Genomic DNA, 15,649 nt, shown 5'->3' with positions numbered 1-15,649 from the left:
ATGTGTCTTTCTTTTATTTTAGCTTTCTGACAGGAGTATTCCTTTAAGGGTTACTATAGCAATGCAAGCTGCTATTGAGACTGTAAACTTTAATGATGACTTGGAAGTTGACACCCTGCAAAAACATTCAGTCATTCTAAGTAAGACTTCCAACAGAACTGCCATAATATGCAACTCCTACTGAGAACAGCAGGATTCAGAGTTTTTTAAGAAAATAGTCTATATACTAGACAGCAAAACTGCAGTGAAGGGAAAATAATATACTCTAATTTCGCAACAAACCAAAATTCCTTTTTCAGCATATTCCGATGCCATATTTGTTGTATTTTGGGAGGTCTGCAGGCCACTTTTAAAGCAGCTTTTGTCTGCCAAGTTCAAATTGGCTCTGCAACTTCCAGAATCAAACTTCTGTTGCTATTGTTGCTGTTGCCTTTTTTTTTACTGCAAATGCAGTAAAAATATGTGTTAAGTTATATGCAACCATGGATATTATTTATTGTGTAGGAAGCACAGAAGCAAATGAACCACTAACCTAATCAGATGCTCATAGGATATTTTGAAAGAGCAAAATCCAAATCTGGGCTTCTCTTCAAATCTGGGAGCTTCAAAATAGAAAAAGAAAATCACAGGTTTGTGTCTCAACCACATTTCTGATTGGTTTTCACAAGTACAGTTTCCAACATTGCCTGAAGAATGCTGTCTTCAGCTGCTACTCACAAAGAACAACACTTTAGTATACTAACAATACCTCTAGTGGCATTGGATGTTCATTTTGCACTGTTCGTATGGAAAGCAACAGAAAGGAGTTAACAAGGCTGAGACAAAAAGGATTCATGACTATCTAATTTTCCTACTGAAATATGATACTTGAATTCATTTTTTAGGGCTTACTTTAGGTATCTAGCACAAGTTGTAATTTAAAGAACAACCATCAGATAAAACAGACATAACTCAAGACAAAATTTGCAAGATTTTACAGTCCCAATACCCTTGCTCTCATACAGGCCAAAGATATCATTGGTGAGCTGGATCTCTCTTACACTGTGGCACACTGAAGTCTTTGTGGCTTTCTGGTCTTCTGCACCACAGTTTGTAGGCTTGTTACAGAGTGTTTGGAAGTATTTTGTGGTTTGTGGGGACCCTTCTGCACCAAATAACTCATTTACATTGTGATCTGTGACTGCAGGAGCCTGGACTTATGATCCTTTCCAGTACTGTGATTCTGGAACTTTGTTTTCATTTGCAGCAGTGTTGATCTCAAGGGGTGGATTGTGTTCCCCTGCTGAGGCTGCTATGTGTGGACTCTTGTAAATATAGCAGCCAATTTATTTTCTGACTTTCTCTGGAGTTGCACTGTGCTTTAACCAGACTGTTTGTAGGGTCCATGCTGGATAAGTTCTATATCTTGATGTATTTTTCTTGAGAATAATCTAACCTATGGCTTCGTTGCTTAAGCTTTTGAGAATCCCCAAATCAGGAAGATAGAAACAAGGCCATGAGTCACTGTTTATCCTTGGTTTGGGGCTACAAACTGTCAATTTTAGATATAAAATAATTCCATTTTCAACCTACTTACAGGGACAAAAGTGTAAAATTCAAACATTTAAATTAAAAAAATAAAAAAATACAAAAATTTTGAAGAAATGCAGATGTTTGTCTTCCACTGGTTTCTTTCTTGGAGCTGTCATCTGGTAATACTGATCCATGTACAAATAGCCATTAAGAGTCTGGTCCCTGCTCTGCAGATCCCACAGAGCAAATAGCCTCATAGACCAAAGCATAGAAAGTGACCAAGGTCACAAGGTATCTACTGCAGTGGTTTCCCATGTAGAACTCACATTGTCTCAGTGACAGGACAGCTTCAGCTGTTTCCCTTTACCCGCTCTTAGGCATGTCCATCATCTACAATGATTGGATTCTGCGTAATTCTCAGGAGCCTGACCACCAGCAGTTAAAAACAAACAAGAAAGTAGCTTGGAATCTACTGATACAGTTCCACTGAGGTAAATCATTTAGGTGCAGGCTGACACAGTAGTGATAAATAATCAGTAATGCATTAATGTTCCTTGTGGTTGTTAGCAAGGCCACAGTGGGAATGGCCTTGTTATCAGACAGTGTTATCTGACTGAGATATGAGCTGTGTCTTCAGCTCATCCTGTTACTCACCATTTTGAAATTGTATAAACTGTACTGGATGCAGATCTTCTCCCAGTGTCTGTGCACACTTTGTTCTGTAATTTCTGAACATTCAGCATTCGATAGCATAATGCAGTGTCGTTATGCCTCCTGTATTTTTTCTTTCCAACCATCCCTAAATATCCTTAAAAGCTTTACGGTACACTTACTCAAACTGGATGCAGGATAGTATACCATTTAGAAGTGGTCTAGCTACTTACTACATAAATCATAAATTGTAGTTACCATAAACTCTGTTTTAAGCTTAGAAATCACCTTCCCCATTTATCTTCCATGCTCCTCTCTTAAGCACCACAAACTTTGTGTATTATTCTCGACAATATGCAGCAGCAGAAAAAGATGTCATGAAATACTTTTTTTTTCCTCTTATTACTATGCTTTAAACATTGATGTTGGTTGAGAGCGTTTCTGCTGTTGACTGGAAAATTAATGTAAATTCCATAGAAAGAGTGGCCAGAGAGCAGTAAACAAGTGAACTACTGGGAACATGTGCATTTTCCAGGAACAGAGTACTTGCTGAGTGATAGCTATCAAAAGCTAGCAGACCTCTGTGGCACAGTTTTGCATCACTGTGTTACACATTTTTCTGGAGATTTTCAGCACAACAAGGCTGCAGTTTGGAACTCAGGACATTGCAAGTACTATTCACATATCCATTTATCTGTTGACAAATGACAAGTGCTAAATTGGTGCTATAGCAATTTCAAATTTCTATGATATCAGGAAAATCCAAAATGATTGGTGACTGACAGGATCCCAGTTCTAGTCCTGTGCTCTATTTCGTAACTGCATTCAGGGCCCAAATGAGCTACAGAGTATGGAAATAAACAGTAAAAAAGAGAAGACCTTCAGTAATACAGTAAGGCACGGAGTGCACCAGCAGGCCCTGTAAACTGTCTCCTGTCCTAGGAAGATGTTCTGAAGGCAGCTTGGATATGGTACAGCTGGGTAACCTTGGATAAAGATGCTGTGAAAACAGCTGATAGCCAGAAGCATTGTCTGTGTGCCCCTTGTGAGTGTGAGAATGTGGGAGCTGTGATCAGGGTCAAGCTCTTGCTTTAGGTCCTTGCCTGAGCTCTGCTGTCATTGTGTTAAACCTGCCCTGGTACATCATTACCCTGACAGTAAGTCCTGAGCAGTGCAGGTAAATGTGAGCAACTCCAAAAGCAGGTCTCCAACATCTCAGAGTGCAAAACTGAGAAATACCAAACCACAGAGAATATGTGGTGCAAACTTCAGACAGCAAATATAAATATGAATGTTGCTCTGATAGAAAAAAACTTTCAGTCAGTATAAGGACAACTGCAGAGGGAGAAAAATAGTAAAGAGGCACAAAAAAAGTAAAATCTGCAATACTTATGATGAAATTTGAAAAGGCATGGAAATATGAGAGGACAATACAGAACATGAGTTGTAAGAGCTGTTTTTAAGTTGGACAATGTGATAACTGTATCCATACAGACTAGAAACATCATCAAATCACAGAATTGCTTGGGTTGGAGGGGACCTTAAAGATCATTTTGTTTCAACTCCCTGCCATGGGCAGAGTTGTCACCACCTCCTCAGACTGGGCAGGGCCCCATCCAACCAGGCATGAATGCCTGCAAGGATGAGGCACCTACACCTTGTCTGGGCAGTCAAGAATTTCCTCCTAATATCTCATGTAAAGCTCTCCTCTTTTAGTTTAAAACTGTTGCCCTTGTCCTATCATGATCAGATCATGTAAAAAGCTGGACTTCTTCCTGCTTAGAAGCTCCTTCTAGATAATGGAAGGCCACAGGGCTTCCCAGAGACTTTTTTTTTCCAGGCTGAACAAGACCAGCTCCCTCAGACTTTCTTTGTGGGAGAAGTACTCAAGCCCTCTAATATCTTCATGGCTGTCCTCTCAACCCACTAATACAGCTCCTCATGTTTTTTGTGCTGGGGGCCCCAGGCCTGTATGCAGGTGGAGGCTCACAAGGGCAGAGCAGAAGGGGACAATCACCTCCCTCACCTTGCTGGCTTTTTTTGACACAGTCCAGCATATGGTTTGCCTTCTGGGCTTTGAGTACACGCTGCTGACTTGTGTCAAGCTTTTTGTCTACCAAATTCCAGGTTCTTCTCTGCAGGAAACATCCATGTCATAAGATAGCTGCATGAGATCAAAATGGTCTTGCAGTTGAATTTGCCTGAGATTCAAATTTAGCAAAAGTTGCATCTTGCATGCACATTTCCATCTGGATGTTGCTGAGCAAGCTGAACACTAAATTTCCAGACTAAGCTGGCAAAAGATTGTTCCTGAAAGCTGCCATTGCTGCCTCTCAACTGTGTATAACAAATGCTGTGATGAGTCTCAGTCTAGTTCTCAGTAAATACACCAAAATTTCTATCAGAAATAGTACTAGTGAGCAGTTGTTTCAGAATAGACAACAGAAGGATGATATTGACAGAAGCATGAAGTTCAAGTAAAGAAAGAAAATTATTCCAAACAATTTAGAAAAGTTCATTTATTTGTTACCCACTTGCATGAGGTGACAAAACTGCACCAGTTCCCTTCTAGCTTTCTAAAAGAAACGTCCAGATTCAATGCAGTAGAAATAGCTTGGAACATTTTCACCCGTCTCTGAAAAAACAAGTATTTAACTGAAATGGGGAACAGAGAACAGAAGCTGACAGGGGCTCCTCTGTTTTATATATATTGCAAAAATCCCAGCAGTATAAAAAGAAAGCCAAAAAAGGAAGTGTGTTATCTAGATGCGGTTTTACACAGCAGCACTGCTTCAGGAGAAGCCCATTTCCTGCTCCTTGCTTACTCTTCACGTATGAGTCAGGGAGGAGGAGCAGGGTCCTTCGTTACCCAAGGGCAGGTGATCTCCACTGCTCTAGAACAGACAATGCTGGAAGTGAAGGAAAAAGAAGAACAGGGAGTAAAGTGTCTGGTCATTTACAAACTCAATCTATTCCTTCCTTTCCAATCAGCCAGATTCCCAGTCCAAGTCTCTAACAGTTAATTCAGCAAAAGGTACAGGATAAATTCAGTATCCCTTTGGCTGCTCTGCTTGCAGAAGTGAAGGTAAAATATGACTTTGTATGTTGATTTTCTGCTAGATCAGTATATACACTTCAATTCTTCTCAAAACCAACACCAAAAGAACATTGCAGTGCCACGAAAGATTCTGAAACCATTAAACTAGATATAATTGGGTGGAAGATAAGCTGTGCATAGGGGCAAGGAGATATTTTTCTATTATTTCACATATTCCGCGTTATTTCCATGTTCTGAACTGACCCAATTTTGTTGTGGAGTCAGAATTTCCTCTGTGGGATTCCATTATCTGTTCCTTTGGTTTCTGGTGCCCCCCCTCCTCAGCATACCTACCTTTTTTTGCCGCCCCTTCTCCTGGGGACCATGGATTGTATGTGTGTAGCAGAACTCCTCTCTTTTGAGGAGCTGGAGGATCTCTGACAGATAAAGCAATGTGGATGCATGAAGTCCTACAAGTCTTTTCCTATGATTGCGTGAGAGTGGAGGAATCCTGCTCTTGGTCCCACTTGCATATCTTACTGTTCCAGTGAGGACAGAGTTCAGAATTAATATAAGACCAGATCTGCACTTTTACATGTGCGATATTACGAACGTGATGAGCTCTTGAAAATGCACAGTAGCTTATACATGGCTTTCATGACTGAGACTAAATTTGGTTCATAGAGAAGAGAAAATTGAGTAAAATAGTAAGAAAAAAAGCTATTTGTTAACAGTTCAGCATTACAGATGAGGCAATATGAGAAACTCTGTTTTTCCAGTTTCTGAATTATCCAGCTCATGAGTGTTATTTTTATTTCCAAGACTTACATGACATTGACTGCAAAGTAGGTATTTTCAGCTAGTGTTGCAGCTGTGTACTGCTGTTTTTCTGCATGGCACAAAGTGTGTTACTAATAGCAGGAGGTCCCAGAAAGTTTAGCTTTATGCTTGGAAACTCGTATTTCTTGAAGTGATGTGATTAAGTGCAAGCATACATGTGTTCATGTATCTGGAGAGAATTATATTCACCTTTGCAGATAATTAAGACAAAATGATGTAGAATCACAGAATCAACAAGGCTGGAAAAGACCTCCAAGATCACCCAGTCTAACCCTCCACCTGCCACCAATATTTCCCCACTAAATCATGTCCCTTAGTACAACATCCAAATGTTTCTTGAACATCTCCAGGGACAGGGACTCCACCACTTCCCTGGGCAGCCTGTTCTAGTGCCTAACCATTCTTTTGAAGAAGAAATTATACCTAATGTCCAACTTGAATCTCCCCTGGCACAACTTGAGGCCATTCCCTCTAGTCCTTTCATTCTTTATGTAGGAGAAGACCCCCACCTCACCACAATCTCCTTTCTGGTAGTTGTAGGGAGCAATAGAATCTCCACTTCTTCAGACTAAACAATCCCAGTTCCTTCAGTCACTCCAGGCTTATGCTCCAGAGCCCTCACAGCTTTATTGCCTTCCTCTGGACACACTCCAGGGCCTCAGTGTCTTTCTTCTGCTGAGGAGCCCAAAACAGAACACAGTGCTTGAGGCACCCTCACCATTGCTGAGTACGGAGGGATAATCACCAACCTGCTCCTGCTGGCAGCACTATTTATAATACAAGCTAGGATGCCTTGGCCTTCTTGGCCACCTGGGCACAGTGCTGGCTCATGATCAGCCCAATGTCAACCAATGCCCCCAGCTCCATTTCTTCCACACAGTCTTCTAACCTCTCTGCCCAAAACCTGCAGCGTTGCCTGGGGTTGTTGTGACCAAAGTGAAGAACCTGGCACTTGGTCCTGTTGAACTTAATCCCATTGGCCTCAGCCCAGCTATCTAGCCCGTTCAAATCTCTCTGTAGGGCAGTCCTACCCTCAGCCATATTGATATTTCCATCCAACTTGGTGTCATCTGCAAAATTCCCAAACTTCAATCTCCTCATCCAGATCATCAGTAAAAATAACAAACAGGACAGGCGCCAGTACTGAACCCCAGGGAACACCATTCGTGGTTGATCACCAGCTGGATTTAAACTCCATTCACCAGCTCTCTCTGGGCCTAGGTATGTGGCCATTTCTTTATCCAGTGAAGAGTGTATCTGTCCAAGCCACAGCCTGCCAGCTTCTCCAGGAGAATACTGTGAGAGATAGTGTCAAAGGCTTTGCTGAAGTCTAGCTAATCTACATCAACAGCCTTCCCCTCATCCACCAGGTGGGTCACTTGTCTGCAGGAGATCAGGCTGGTCAAGCAGGACCTGCCTTTCATGAACCCATTCTGCCTGGGACTGATCCCTTGGTTGTCCTGCACATGCTGTGTGATCTCACTCAAGATGGTCTGGTCCATAACCTGGCCTAGCACTAAGGTCAGGCTGACAGGCCTCAGATTCTCCTTACAACCCTTCTTGTAGATGGGAACCAGAATAGATACACAAGGAAGATGTTTATGGTGCTAATGGAATTTAAATGAGGACCAGTAACCTCAAATAGAAATTTGTATTTGCATAATAAAAAAGCAGTTATTCTATTGCATGGAATTCAGTATTGACTGAAATTCAGTAGTTACTGAGATAAAGTAGATTTTTTTTTTTTTAAAGTAAGTTGAGATAGTGGATAATCAGTATGTTTCTCTTAATTGCATAAGTAATTGTAGCTATGACTATTAATTTTTTTATATACGCGAATTTGTAAACTAGACTATTCATCCTCAGGATAATCTTTTCATTATTATGACAGTGAAGATCTAATCTGTATTCATTTAATAGTAGATACAAAGAAGTAGTTAATAGTCTGAAAGGAAATCCTGCTATAACCTCCTGTAATCAGAAAGCAACACAGAAATTTCGTAAAGACACTTCTTTAAAATGAATCAGTACATGCTATGGCACCTAAGGCAAAAACTCTTTCAGGTGAAGAGAGAGTGGGGTTCAGACAGGTGTGGTTATACATTTGTTACTGTTGTAGCTATGGTATTTGTCAGAGCAAAAACCCCAAACATCACCTTTTCACCAGAATGCTGGTGACCACAAATTGTATTAACAGACAAGTCCTGTGCTTATGGCTTCTGTTATCCAAGAATGATTTAACTATCTCATTACGGTCTTTGCAAGTGAAGATGAACGCAAAACTGGCAGACAAGTTGGTAACAGAGGGTTAAGGTTATCCACAGGCTGAGCCTGAGAAGAAGAGGAGGACGTATTGCGTGCTGTAGTGGCTCTGACTCAGCGAATGAGTGTGCCAAAAGAGCTCTGTTCCCTAGAGTGAGGGCAGAACACTTATCCACCACAAGTGCAGCTGATCAGTATGAGTTTGTTACCTACGTAGCTGGTTCTAGGCTTTGTGTGCCTGTGGCAGCTGGAGGAGTCTTCTTCACAGCCTGAGGGGCTTGGCAATAGGTGCTGTTACAATGGGGATGCTGCAGATCTTTGGGTTTTCTTGGAAACCTGGAGATCTTTTGGAGATTTCTTTATTTCTGTCCACATAGCATGATGAGTCTAGCAACTTAAACCTTTTGTAGATATTGCAGCAAATCCATGTACTTTTGCAGATTGAGGTCTGTGGATACAATTGTAATGGCTCTCTGGTTGAGCAACAGAGCTGTAAAATGTATTCCTGAGCTATTTCTTTCTTTTTGCAAAATACAGTCTCACATCATGGCTGGTTTACAGCACAAATGTCAGTGCCCATGCAGTACACTTCTGTGGGCAGTGATTGGCAGGAAAATGTCCTACCTAACAGCAGCATGCTGAGTGCCTGCAGCTACACTCAGTTCCACACGTGTTTGATGAGGTCAGTTAGGCCTGTGTTGAAAAAACAATTAGTATTTTTAAGACTGTCATTATGTCAATTCTATAAGGAGGTAGGTATGACATGGCACAGATGGCATTACCGTTGTAGACACCTCAGAAATTCTACCAAATACTCATCTGCAAGTGTTATGCAGGCAGGTTAGTACCAGCCATCAGCTGAGTGGTGTTAAAAAGTAAATGAGAGAAAATCTGTGTGAGATAAGCACAGAAACACATCCTGATGAATGCAAATGAGTGGAATGGATAATTGGTATAATTCTAGAGCATTCAGTTATGTGTCTCCACAGCTAGTTAAAATGTGTCATTTAAGGTGTAGCATACAAATTGAGCAGATAATTCTGGGTTTGACATGAAGCTGGGTTAATTACACTCCTATATGCAATTACTCTGCTTAGTTTACTAAAAGACTAAATCTGATAAGAGCCAATTTTGCAATTCAGTATTTACTGATGCTGAAGAGCTTTTTGCCTGAGGAGATGTCGACAAGCAGAAGAGTTGAATGAGATCCATTTTGATCACTGGGGGCCAAAAGAGGCCAATTCAGCTGTTCTGTGTTTGGGTGTAACTCTCCTTGACTTCCAGCAGAACACCTTCCACATGCACAGGACATATGTTTTGTCCTCAGCACCGTCTTATTTTTGAGGCTTTAATGATGCAGTTTGATTACTGTGTTTCTGTAGTGCACCAAAGAAATCTGCCTGTGTGTATGAGAAGCTGTTCGTTGTGAATCTGTTTAGATTCTGAGCATCATATTCTGCAATCCTGGAAAACTGGTTTTGTTTTCCTTTAATCCTTAAACACTTAATTGCAAATTAAGTTCAATCACATGGAAAGCACCAAATAGAACTTGGATTTGTCTGATAGAAAAGAATGAGCATGTTCATTACTCAGTTAGGCTTCAGAGGCAAACCCTGGTACTTACAGATCAACTCTAAGTGTGTACATTTTGTCAAGGGAGTTCCTCAACACAGAGGAGTCACCAGACAGAATTGATGAACTTTCGCATACGTAGTCTGGGATAATCTTTATTTCCAGGTATTCAGTATTTAGAAGTCTGTGTTATAATGTTGTCATGAAAGTAGGTGAATGTCTTTGTAATGTTGCATTCTTTCGTGTTGAAAAGAGATGGCAGGGGAGATATACTAGATGTCTACAAAATTGTAACAGGCTTCCAAAGGGTTCATTTTTTATTTCACTACAGGAACCACAGAATTTCAAATGAGGTTGGTATAAGGAGGTTCAGAAAAAAAAAGTGTCTCTTTACACCACAGAACTCAGCTCCAAAGAGTGGAATAGTAGATGGGAGCTTGCGTGGGCTCAAGTGATGTTTGGGATAGTTTAGGGTGGAAAAATCCAATGAGGATTACTGAGTATGTGGAAACCACATCCAGCTCTGGAAGAACCTGCGGTGAGAAGTGTGGGAAGCTAGGAGAGTATTAGTGGGGAATACAATATTCTCACTTTATTTCAAGTTCTTCTTTCGCCATTCAGTTACGACTGATGTTGCAGACAGGCTAGCCAGACCTTTGGGCTCATTTTGTACTGCCATTCTTCTGATGGCTGTGTTTCAAAACTTACCCCAATGATGGGGTAAGTGGTTTGTGGTTTCTTATGGTGGAGTGACCAATATCGTGTTAAAAAAAAAAAAATAAAAAAATTCAGAAGTCTGCTAAGTCATTCACAGCACAGTACAGTAGAAATGAAAATGTAATGAATCATCATTTTTCCACTGCTGTAGAATAAATGCAGATAAATATAGAAGTATGCAATTTTTGAAACCATAGCAAGGAGAGAAGAGTGGTTTTCTGATTTTTGTTTTGTTTTGTTTTGTTTTTGCTTCTTTGAGATGGGGGTTGGAGATAGCATTTCTGCATGATTTATGAAGGTGGTCTGAAATGTTGGGATGTTTGTTGTTTTGAAAACTATTTCATTTTTGCAGTAGTGTCTCAAGATTTTGCTGACAGCAGAAGGCAAAACTGGTGTAAATCTGGTGTCTCCTTGTCATGTTTCTGGCCTGGGACCCATGGATCCACGCCCCAGGAAAGGGGTAAGAGGCTGAGTAAGGAGATGGGCCTTGTTAGAAAGTGAACTAAAGGACAAAACTAGTTTACTAAATATGATAGTGGAATGTGAGATAACACAATATAATACAATGTAATTGGAATTGAAGCTCATAAATCAAATAGATGAGAGAATGTCCATAACAAAGGTCTCACTCTAATGCTGAAGGTGAGATGGCTGGGGAGCACACATATTGCAGAGATGAGCAGTAAAAGAGAGGACAGTCTTATGGCTCCCAGTCAGTTTTATCTTTCCCTCTGAATGGAGAACAGAAGCAGAATAATGAAGTCTTCTGGGAGCTGTAGTTCATCTCTTCCTGGGACCAGGTGCCCAGAACTATCGAAAATCCATAGAACTGCAGAAATAGCTCTTTAACTCCTAGTGCACTATATGATGTTATGATATGGAGTACTGATAAGAAAAATTATAAAAACATGATTCTGTAAGTTTAAATTAAAAAAAAAAAAAAGAGGGAAGGATTTTTTAGTGAGGCTGCTCAAAAATGCTTTCTGAAAAAATATGAGTTGACAGAAAATTTTGGACAACCGAGAAAAAGATTTCTTTTTTCAAATATTAAAAAAAAAAAAACATATCAAGAATTAAGCAACAAAAACTAAGAAGCATAAGCGTTCCTGGGCCATAACGACCAGTAAAGGACTACAAACTGCAGCCTAAGCTTCTTAAATTGATCTCCTATGATTTCAAATTGTCTGAATTGACAGGATATGAAAGATCTAGTCTTGAGTAACAGTAGAGTCATCTGCTGATTTCAGGTGCGTTCATGTGTTACCCAGAAAACATCAAGTGGTAAATTGCTGTAGTTCATGCAGAAGCACTAAAAGACAGACAGCACTCAAACCAGGAAGAAACTCAAAGCCACATCAGTACTCCAAAATGATAATCAGGGATGACAAGGAGCAGAATTAGAGCCCAGAGACTCAGCTCTGAGTGTGCCACTGCAGGTGTTGGAGAAATCCAGCTCAAAGAAGGAAAAGCAAGTAAAAGCAAACCAAGGAAAAGCCCAAGTTGCAGGGAAAAATCAGCCACTCTGAGATCATCACAAGGATAATAAAGTGCAACTCTAACCATTTATGCATGTGACAAACATATTTTTAGTGTGTGAACATCTTATGGGTAGGTATGTGCTGCAAAGAAAAGGCAGCCTGGAGCAGAGCTGCTCACCTTTCTTCCTAAAAAGGAAGTGAGCTGCAAACAAAAGATTTGCAAAAAATGAGGTAAATAAAAAGAGAGCAAATAGATTTTGCAGAGTAGAAATATGTTGTGCGTAGTTGTTTCTTCTTTTGAAGAGCTTGTGCATTACTGGAAGCTCCCTCCTTTCACACAGAATCACACAATCACAGAATCACCTGGGTTGGAAGGGACCTCAAGGATCATGTAGTTCCAACCCCCCTGCCTAGCAGGGCCACCAAACACACACATTCAGATCAGGTTGCCCAGGACCCCGTCCAACCTGGCCTTAAACACGTCCAAGGACGGGGCATCCACAACCTCCCTGGGCAGCCCGTTCCAGGGCCTAACCACTCTCCTTGTATAGAACTTCCCCCTAACATCCAACCTAAATCTTCCCTCCTTCAACTTGGATCCATTTCCCCTAGTCCTGCTGTTGTCAGCCCTTTTGAAGAGTTTACTCCCCTTGTGGGTGTAGGTTCCCTTCAGGTATTGATAGGCTGCAATGAGGTCACCACGCAGCCTTCTCTTCTCCAGGCTGAACAAGCCCAGCTCCCTCAGCCTGTCCTCATAGGGTAGGTGCTCCAGCCCCCTGATCATCTTAGTCGCCCTCCTCTGGACCCTTTCCAAAATCTCAATGTCTTTCTTGTACTGAGGGCTCCACACCTGGACACAGTACTCCAGATGGGGCCTCACAAGAGCCGAGTAGAGAGGGACAATCACCTCCCTGTCCCTGCTGACCACCCCTCTCCTGATGGAGCCCAGGATCCCATTTGCCTTTCGAGCTGCCAGAGCGCACTGCTGGCTCATGTTCAGTCTCTCATCCATCAGGACCCCCAGGTCCTTCTCTGCCGAGCTGCTCTCAAGGACCACTCCTCCCAGCCTATACGGGTGCCTGGGGTTCTTCCAGCCCAAATGCAAAACCTTGCACTTTGCTGCGTTGAACCTCATTAGGTTCACCTGAGCCCAGCCCTCCAGCCTGTCGAGGTCCCTCTGAATGGCATCCCTTCCTTCCACTGTATCAACTGCACCACTCAGCTTGGTGTCGTCAGCAAACTTGCTGAGGGTGCACTCAATTCCCTCATCGATGTCATTAATAAAGATGTTAAAGAGCACCGGTCCCAAGACAGACGCTTGGGGGACACCACTTGTTACCGGCCTCCACCTGGACATAGAGCCATTGACCACCACCCTCTGTCTGTGGCCTTTCAACCAATTGCTTATCCATCGGGTCATCCACCCATCAAATCCACTTCCCTCCAATTTGGAGATGAGGATGTGGTGGGGACCATGTCAAAGGCCTTGCTCAGGTCCAGGTAAATGGCATCGATCGCCTTCCCTTTGTCCACCAATGCTGTCACTCCATCATAGAAGGCCACAAGATTAGTTAGGCATGACCTTCCTTTGGTGAAGCCGTGCTGGCTGTCTCGGATCACATGCTCATTCTTTATGTGATCGAGCATGTTGTCCAGGAGGATCTGTTCCATGATCTTCCCAGGCACGGAGGTGAGACTCACCGGCCTGTAGTTCCCCGGGTCCTCCCTGCTCCCCTTCTTGTAAATGGGAGTGACGTGACCCTTCCTCCAGTCATCCGGGACCTCACCTGACAGCCACGACTTCTCAAATATGATGGAGAGCGGCTCGGCAACCACCTCAGCCAGCTCCTTCAGGACCCTGGGATGCACGCCATCTGGCCCCATAGACTTGTATTTCACTCACATATTCAGCAATATACAGAATAGGTGAATAAACTTTGGCTTTTATTTTACTTCTCCACTTGTGATGGCTTCCTATCATTTTTCTCCCACTCCTCCTCCACATTTATTACACATCTCTTCTGTCTCACAATCTACATATCTAGAAGTTGTGCAAGCACTTTGTGCACTTCCCATTTCATTTCCTGTATGTTTAAAGGCAGTAATTTTTGTCTTTACAATAGTATTTGTAGGGAAATCACAGTACTTCCTAGGTAAACACAAAGCTGTGCAGCAAAAAGTGTCTTTGAGAGACAAGCCGTATTGTATATTCTTCTCTTTTACAAATGTCTATGCTGAAGATTTTGTTATTTAGACATTGTAATAAAAAGTACCAGGGAAATGAGAGTGCTGTTGGAGAACCTGAAATAGAAGAATTACTGCTTGAGCAGGCATGACCAGTATTCGAGCAGTTACCAAACAAAATTAATTGCACAAATTCTGTGGGACACAAAGATAAGGTCTTCATGTGAAAAATGTATTTAACTGAATCCCTACTGTTGACCTTCTTATGTCATCTCAGTCCCTGCAGAGCAATCTCAAAGTGCACTAGCTCTCCAAGCAACACTGTGGTTTTGAGAAGACTCCAGCTCTTTCCCTTCCTTTGCTGGAGATGTCTTAGCATAAGATATATCTGTTTATTCCTTTTCTCCTCACCATATATCATCTTCAGCAGTTCCATCAGACAGACATATTTGGAAAAGTGAATTGAATTTGGGCAGGATTAAAATGACCTTTAATTGCAGTCTGATTCCTCTCTGTACCTCACACTGTCAGCTGGTGGTGTTACAGTATGGAAAAACTTTCTTGTTTATAGAAAGAGCAACTAAATAATAACAGGCTGCCACTTGTTGAGACCTCCAGAGAGCAGCTCTCCCTAAAAAGGGAAAGGAATGGAACCAAAGTGAGAAACGTGTCAGTGCCCTAACACAGATTTTTGCTGCACATGTGCAGAAATGGAGGGGACGGGAATGGAAGGGAAAGAAATTGCTGATCTAATCCAAGAATAGCTTGCTCAATATCAGAGGAAGATGATAACATGAGACAGATTTCTCACATTTCCTTATTTGCCATTGTGCAAAAATAACCACGCGAGATATCGCCTCTGTACTGATTTTACAGAAAAATTTAGTTAAAAATTTTCCATTCCCTCTCCATTCCACATACTGCTTGGAAGATAGTTATTGTTTGGATCCGAAATCTCTGGGTCTTGCTCAGACTTGGCTTTTACTTAATTCCTTATTTTCCAAGGAAGTGAAGTTGGTGTGAGTATCTAGGCCAGGAATGGTTAAGTGGAAGGTAAAAACTGAAAGGCAAATTTAGTTCTGTGATATAAATATTAGAAAGCAAATGATGTAGCTAAGGACAACATTTCTTTAATATGCCCATGGCATATTCTTTGCTGAATCATACTGCAACATACTGTACATTAAAAATCAAAGCAAAATATAAACTGGAATGAAATTCTCAGTGGGTACTAACTATCAAATTTGACACAGACTGTGGTATTATAAGACAAGAAGTCTGCGTTTGCTTCTTCTACCTCCAGAAAGTGGGCATGACATGATGCAGATCTAGATCCAGTATGTAGCGGACTTTCCAGCAACCAGCACTTCCAATAGTACTTCCCTTCTGTTTGGTA

Source organism: Centrocercus urophasianus, unplaced genomic scaffold (assembly GCF_019232065.1).
Source record: "Centrocercus urophasianus isolate 14NV4802_14NV808 unplaced genomic scaffold, USGS_Curo_1.0 seq_25, whole genome shotgun sequence".
Classification (NCBI taxonomy): domain Eukaryota; kingdom Metazoa; phylum Chordata; class Aves; order Galliformes; family Phasianidae; genus Centrocercus; species Centrocercus urophasianus.
This window is presented reverse-complemented; position numbering follows the sequence as displayed.